This window comes from Schistocerca americana, chromosome 6 (genome assembly GCF_021461395.2).
Source record: "Schistocerca americana isolate TAMUIC-IGC-003095 chromosome 6, iqSchAmer2.1, whole genome shotgun sequence".
In the NCBI taxonomy this organism is placed as follows: Eukaryota; Metazoa; Arthropoda; class Insecta; order Orthoptera; family Acrididae; genus Schistocerca; species Schistocerca americana.
The window spans coordinates 452,206,774-452,212,960 of NC_060124.1; the positions used below are offsets into that span (position 1 = coordinate 452,206,774).

General features: G+C 41.9%; 1 pseudogene; it reads right to left on the bottom strand.

Moving 5' to 3' along the window:
* Positions 1-1,341: 1,341 nt before the first annotated feature.
* LOC124620408 lies at positions 1,342-1,459 on the bottom strand (annotated as a pseudogene).
* Positions 1,460-6,187: the final 4,728 nt, after the last annotated feature.

Below are 6,187 nucleotides of genomic sequence, written 5' to 3' on the forward strand. Positions count from 1 at the left end.
ACTTACTTGCTTGAACATCAAATGCATTATCTTCCTCTTCATGTGTAAGCCTTTCTCGTTTTAACGAACCACTTTTTAACCAACGGTCCATTTTTAACTACGCGAACGGTAGCTTCCGCGGAAAACGACGCTTTACAAACACTACTGTTTTAATACAGAATATTGAATATGTAAACAACACGGTCTGTGAAAGAACTGGCAATAAATCAACAATGGCCGATTGTCGTCTGAAATGCGAGTTTCTGTGTAAAGTGACTGTCAGTTGTCAGCTGCAAAGAGGCAGCGCGCGCAGTCTAACGGCATACATTAGAACTATTTGCCTCTATCTAATTCTAGTTTTGCGCTAGAGTGTGCTAGTGTCAGTTGGCTCTAGGAAGACGCTAGGCGCAGAAGTCAGCGTTCGCTAAAGCTCTGCTCATGCAGGAAGCGGCCGAAACAAAAAATCTGTTATCATAAGATATATATTTAATGCATTTTTTTATTTTAATAGCATCTTGCGGACCCCTCTGGCGTAGCTCGCGGACCCCTGGGGGTCCGCCGACCACCTGTTAGCAACCACAGCTCTAAACGATTTCATTTACTCGTAGCAGACAGATACCTCGTTTTGAAAGTGATAAATAAGAGTAACAGGCTATCACACTATCAGACACCTCATACATCCCCAGTAGTCCGCCACCTCTACGCTCCGAAGCGGATCTCTCATAAATTAAAATTCCACACACAGAAACATAACAAACACTTGAAACTTCCTGGCAGATTAAAACTGTGTGCCCGACCGAGACTCGAACTCGGGATCTTTGCCTTTCGCGGGCAAGTGCTCTACCAACTGAGCTACCGAAGCACGACTCACGGCCGGTACTCACAGCTTTACTTCTGCCAGTACCTCGTCTCCTACCTTCCAAACTTTACAGAAGCTCTCCTGCGAAAGGTAAAGGTCCCGAGTTCGAGTCTCGGTCGGGCACACAGTTTTAATCTGCCAGGAAGTTTCATATCAGCGCACACTCCGCTGCAGAGTGAAAATCTCATTCTGATAACAAACACTTGTTATCCTTACGCACATGAAATAAGTTTGGCAATTCCCTTCGGATGCCATGTTTCTGTCTTATGAAATTCGTATACTAAACTAAAATAAACTCAGTCCGAACAGGCCATGAAGGCCCAACGGTATCGACCGGTCGCCGTGTCATCTTCAGACCTCAGGCGTCACTGGGTGCGGATATGGTGGGGCATGTGATCAGCACACCGCTCTCCAGGCCGTATGTCAGTTTACGAGACCGGAGCCGTTACTTCTCGATCAAGTAACTCCTCAGTTCGCCTCACAAGGACTGAGTGCATCCCGCTTGCCAACAGCGATCGGCATACCGGATGGTCACCTATCGAAGTGCTAGCCCAGCCCGACAGCGCTTAACTTCGGTGATCAGATGGGAACCGGTGTTACCACTGCGGTAAGGCCGTTGGCCGAAATTGGTATACTACCAATCATAATTATCATGTCCTGCGTCTCCTGGGAGCGAGGATCTCTCTTCTTTAATTCCGCGTGTTCAAAACGACCCCTGAATTTTTTTAATAAATCTCTTCATTTTCAACAGTCAGCGCTAAGGGTAAGGGTTTTACTGGTATACTCTTTAAAGTTCAAATAACTCCAACACCATGACTATTCCAATAGTTCAAGGGAAACTCTCACATAAACTAGACAACGGGACACAAATGTAGATTACAGATGGATGCATCCATGTTGCGTACCCACAGCTGCTAGCTCGTTTACTCCAATGAAGCTCTCGCAGGTCGTTCCTTTGTTAAGCGAAATCTCTTTTCAACTACGAGCAACGAACTGATCGATAAGAGCTTCTCCTCCACCAGCTTGGGCCTACAGGCTTGTAGATGAAATTTTACAAAGCAGCTGCTTATACCCAAAGCACACACAACAGTCTTAATCAAGGTTGCCAGGGGACCTTCGAATTATTTTCACTATCATAAGTCGTACAAGTTAAATTATTCAGATAGTGAAGGGGGACGAAAATTTAATAGTCATGGGGCATTGGAATTCGATAGTAGGAAAAGGAAGAGAAGGAAAAGTAGTAGGGGAGTATGGAATGAGGGTAAGGAATGAAAGAGGAAGCCGCCTGGTAGAATTTTGCACAGAAAATAACTTAATCATAGCTAACAATTGGCTTAAGAATCATGAAAGAAGGCTGTATACGTGGAAGAAGCCTGGAGACACTGGAAGGTTTCATATAGATTATATAATGGTAAGAGTGAGATTTAGGAACCAGGTTTTAAATTGTAAGACATTTCCAGGGGTAGATGTGCACTCTGACCACGATATATTGGATATGAACTGTAGATTAAAATTGAAGAAACTGCAAAAAGGTGGGAATTTAAGGAGATGGGACCCGGATAAACTGCAAGAACCAGAGGTTGTAGAGAGTTTCAGGGAGAGCATTAGGGACCGACTGAGGAAAGAAATACAATAGAAGAAGAAAGGGTAGCTATGAAGATGAAATAGTCAAGGCAGCAGAGGATCAAGTAGGTAAAAAGACGAGGGCCAGTAGAAATCCTTGGGTAAATGAAGAGATATTGAATTTAATTGATGAAAGGAGAAAATATAAAAATGCAGTAAATGAAGAGGGCAAAACGGAATACAAACGTCCCAAAAATGAAATCGACAGGAAGTGCAAAAAGGCTAAGCAGGGATGGCTAGAGCACAAATATAAGGATATAGAGGCATATATAACTGGGGGTGAGATAGATACTGCCTACAGGGAAATTAAAGAGACCTTTGGAGAAAAGAGAAACACTTGTATGAATATCAACAGCTCAGAAGGGAAACCAGTTCCAAGCAAAGAAGCGAAAGCAGAAAGGTGGAGGAAGTAATAGAGGGACTATAAAACGGCGATGTACTTGACGGCAATATTATGGGAATGGAAGAGGACGTAGATAAAGATGAAATGGGAGATATGATACTGCGTGAAGAATTTGACAGAGTACTGAAAGACCTAATTCGAAACAAGGCCCAAAGAGTAGAGAGCATTTGATTAGAACTACTGATAGCCTTGGGAGAGCCAGCCCTGACAAAACTCTGCCATATAGTGAGCAAGTTGTATGACTCAATGAAATACTATTAGACTTCAAGAAGAATATAATAATTCCAATCCCAAAGAAAGAAGGTGTTGACAGGTGTGAAAATTACCGAACTATCAGTTTAACAAATTACGGCTGCAAAATACTAACACGAATTCCAGAATGAAATTTTCACTCTGCAGTGGAGTGAAAATTTCATTCTGGAAACATCCGCTAGGCTGTGGCTAAGCCATGTCTCCGCAATATCCTTTCTTCCAGAAGTGCTAGGTCTGCAAGGTTCGCAGGAGAGCTTCTGTGAAGTTTTGAAGGTAGGAGACGAGGTACTGGCAGGGCAGAATTGAAGCTGTGTGGAGGGACCTTGAGTCATGCTTGTGTAGCTCAGTTGGTAGAGCACTTGCTCGCCAAAGGCAAAGGTCCCGAGTTCGAGTCTCGGTCCGGCACACAGTTTTAATCTGCCAGGAAGTTCCATTAACACTAATTCTTTACAGACGAATGGAAAAACTGGTTGAAGCCGACCGCGGGGAAGATCAGTTTGGATTCCGTAGAAATGTTGGAACACGTGAGGCAATACTGCCCCTACGAATTATCTTAAAAGATAGATTAAGGAAAGGCAAACCTACGTTTCTAGCACTTGTAGACTTAGAGAAAGCTTTTGACAATGTTGACTGGAATACTCTCTTTCAGGGGTAAAATACAGGGAGTGAAAGGCTATTTACGATTTGTACAAAAACCTGATGGCAGTTATAAGAGTCGAGGCGCATGAAAGGGAAGCAGTGGTTGGCAAGGGAGTGAGACACGGCTGTAGCCTATCACCGACGTTATTCAATCTGTGTAATGAGCAAGCAGTAAAGGGAACGTAAGAAAAATTTGGAGTAGGAATTAAAATCCATGGAGAAGAAATAAAAACTTTGAGGTTTGCCGATGACATTGTAATTTTGTCAGCAAAGGACCGGGAAGAGCAGTTGAACGGAATGGACAGTGTCTTGAAAGGAGGATATAAGATGAACATCAACAAAAGCAAAACGAGGAAAATAAAATGTAGTCGAATTAAATCGGGTGATGCTGAGGGTATTACATTAGGAAATGAGACGCTTAAAGTAGTGAATGAGTTTTGCTATTTGGGAAGCAAAATAACTGATGATGGTCGAAGTAGAGAGGATATAAAATGTAGACTGGCAATGGCAAGAATAGCGTTTCTGAAAAAGAGAAATTTGTTAACATCGAGTTTAGATTTAAGTGTCAGGAAGTCGTTTCTGAAAGTATTTGTATGGAGTGTAGCCATGTATGGAAGTGAAAAATGGACGATAGATAGTTTAGACCAGAAGAGACTAGAGGCTTTCGAAATATGGTGCTACAGAAGAATGCTGAAGATTAGATGGGTAGCTCACGTAACTAATGAGGAGGTACTGAACAGAACTGGAGAGAAGAGGAATCTGTTGCACAACATGACTAGAAGAAGGAATCCGTTGGTAGGACATGTTCTGCGGCATCAAGAATTCACCAGTTTAGTACTGGAGGACAGCGTGTGGGGTAAAAATTGTAGAGGGAGACCAACAGATGAATACATTATGTAGATTAAGAAGTATGTAGGTTGCAGTGGTTACTTGGAGAGGAAGAAGCTTGCACAGGATAGAGTAGAACGGAGAGCTGCATCAGACCAGTCTCTAGACTGAAAACCACAACAACATGTCATACAAGTAACAGTTAGTAAATAACTATGGGACTTCGAGCCAAAAATAACAATAACCCAGTATTTCAAACATTTCATACTTCACTACAAATGCATCAGAGTCTCATTGCCATGGAGCAATCTCTGCCATTCTCGGATAATTCAGTATAGTCAATAATGAAACAACAGAAATCCTTTCCAGGCGAATATGGACCCTGAATTCGTGGCTTTCCGGTATTTTCAGTGCATTTATTTATTATATAGTAGATGAATATGCTCCGACGTGAATTAGTTCATCGTTACTGTGATAAATCACTAGAAATGCTTGTACATTTATACTTATACTACCGGCTCCTTATTATAAGTTTTTATGAGTGGGTGTTCCATGTTTACTTTGGAAATTAAGAAAATAGCAAAGGTGAAGGAGAATATCGCATGAGATGAACATCCAGTGCTTCGCGTCAGTAAACAAGCGCTAAATCACAGAGCTAATCAAGAGCCTATACTGAGAACATTCTCTGACTATTGCAGAACTATTTAAGGCAGAAGAAACAGCTTACTGCTCACAAAGTTAAATTTCGTCATCGACACTTGAAAGGTGGCTACACTGTGCCACTGCGCCAGAGATTGCGCCAAAGAGTACTATTAAGCCGCCTCCTCAGTGTGTGTTAAGAGTTCGTAGCAGTCAGTGCTTGTTATGAGATTGTAGAGGTCAGTGGTTGTCGAGAGTTCGTAGCAGTCAGTGCTAGCAGAGAGCTCGTAGAGGACAGTGCGTGTTAAGAGTCGTGCCGAGATGTGCTAGTGGGCACTGCTTGTCGTGAAGTCGGAGCGATATGTTGTAGTGGAGAGTGTTGTTCCATGTTTTATGCAGTTATTTGGATGTGAGAGATAACAGATGTTGTTGTAATGATCAGAGTGCATTTCGTGAATATATATGAAGGTAAAAACCACAATGTTCTTTTATTATTTGTGTATCTGAAATAATGCGTCATTACAGGTTCAGTCAAGAAAGCATCTGGCTTGTGTTCTTGGATTAGAGTGTACTTGTGATTCTCTTGAGTAACTATGGTATTTTTACTTTCTTTAATTAATTCAGTATAAATGTTAATTAAAAATTCTTGTGTTATTGAAGAAGAACCATGCCAGATGCGTACGTTGAGTCACACTCCCACATACAGAACAGTTACTTTTGTGCTTATTGGTTTCGTAGATTTTATAGTTGCTGGGGACTTAATTAATTAACTGTGTTGACGAAAATTTTCGTACATTGTTTGTTGCAGTCAGATTGCGTAACAATTCTAGTCAGGGCCAACCGATTACGAGACTTGCGTAATCGGACATACTAAAAAACTAAAAAAAATATTTTCAATCGTGTATTTAAATAAGCCCCCATGCACGTGGCGACCGCTGCTTCGGATCGTCCCTTGGATTCTTCTG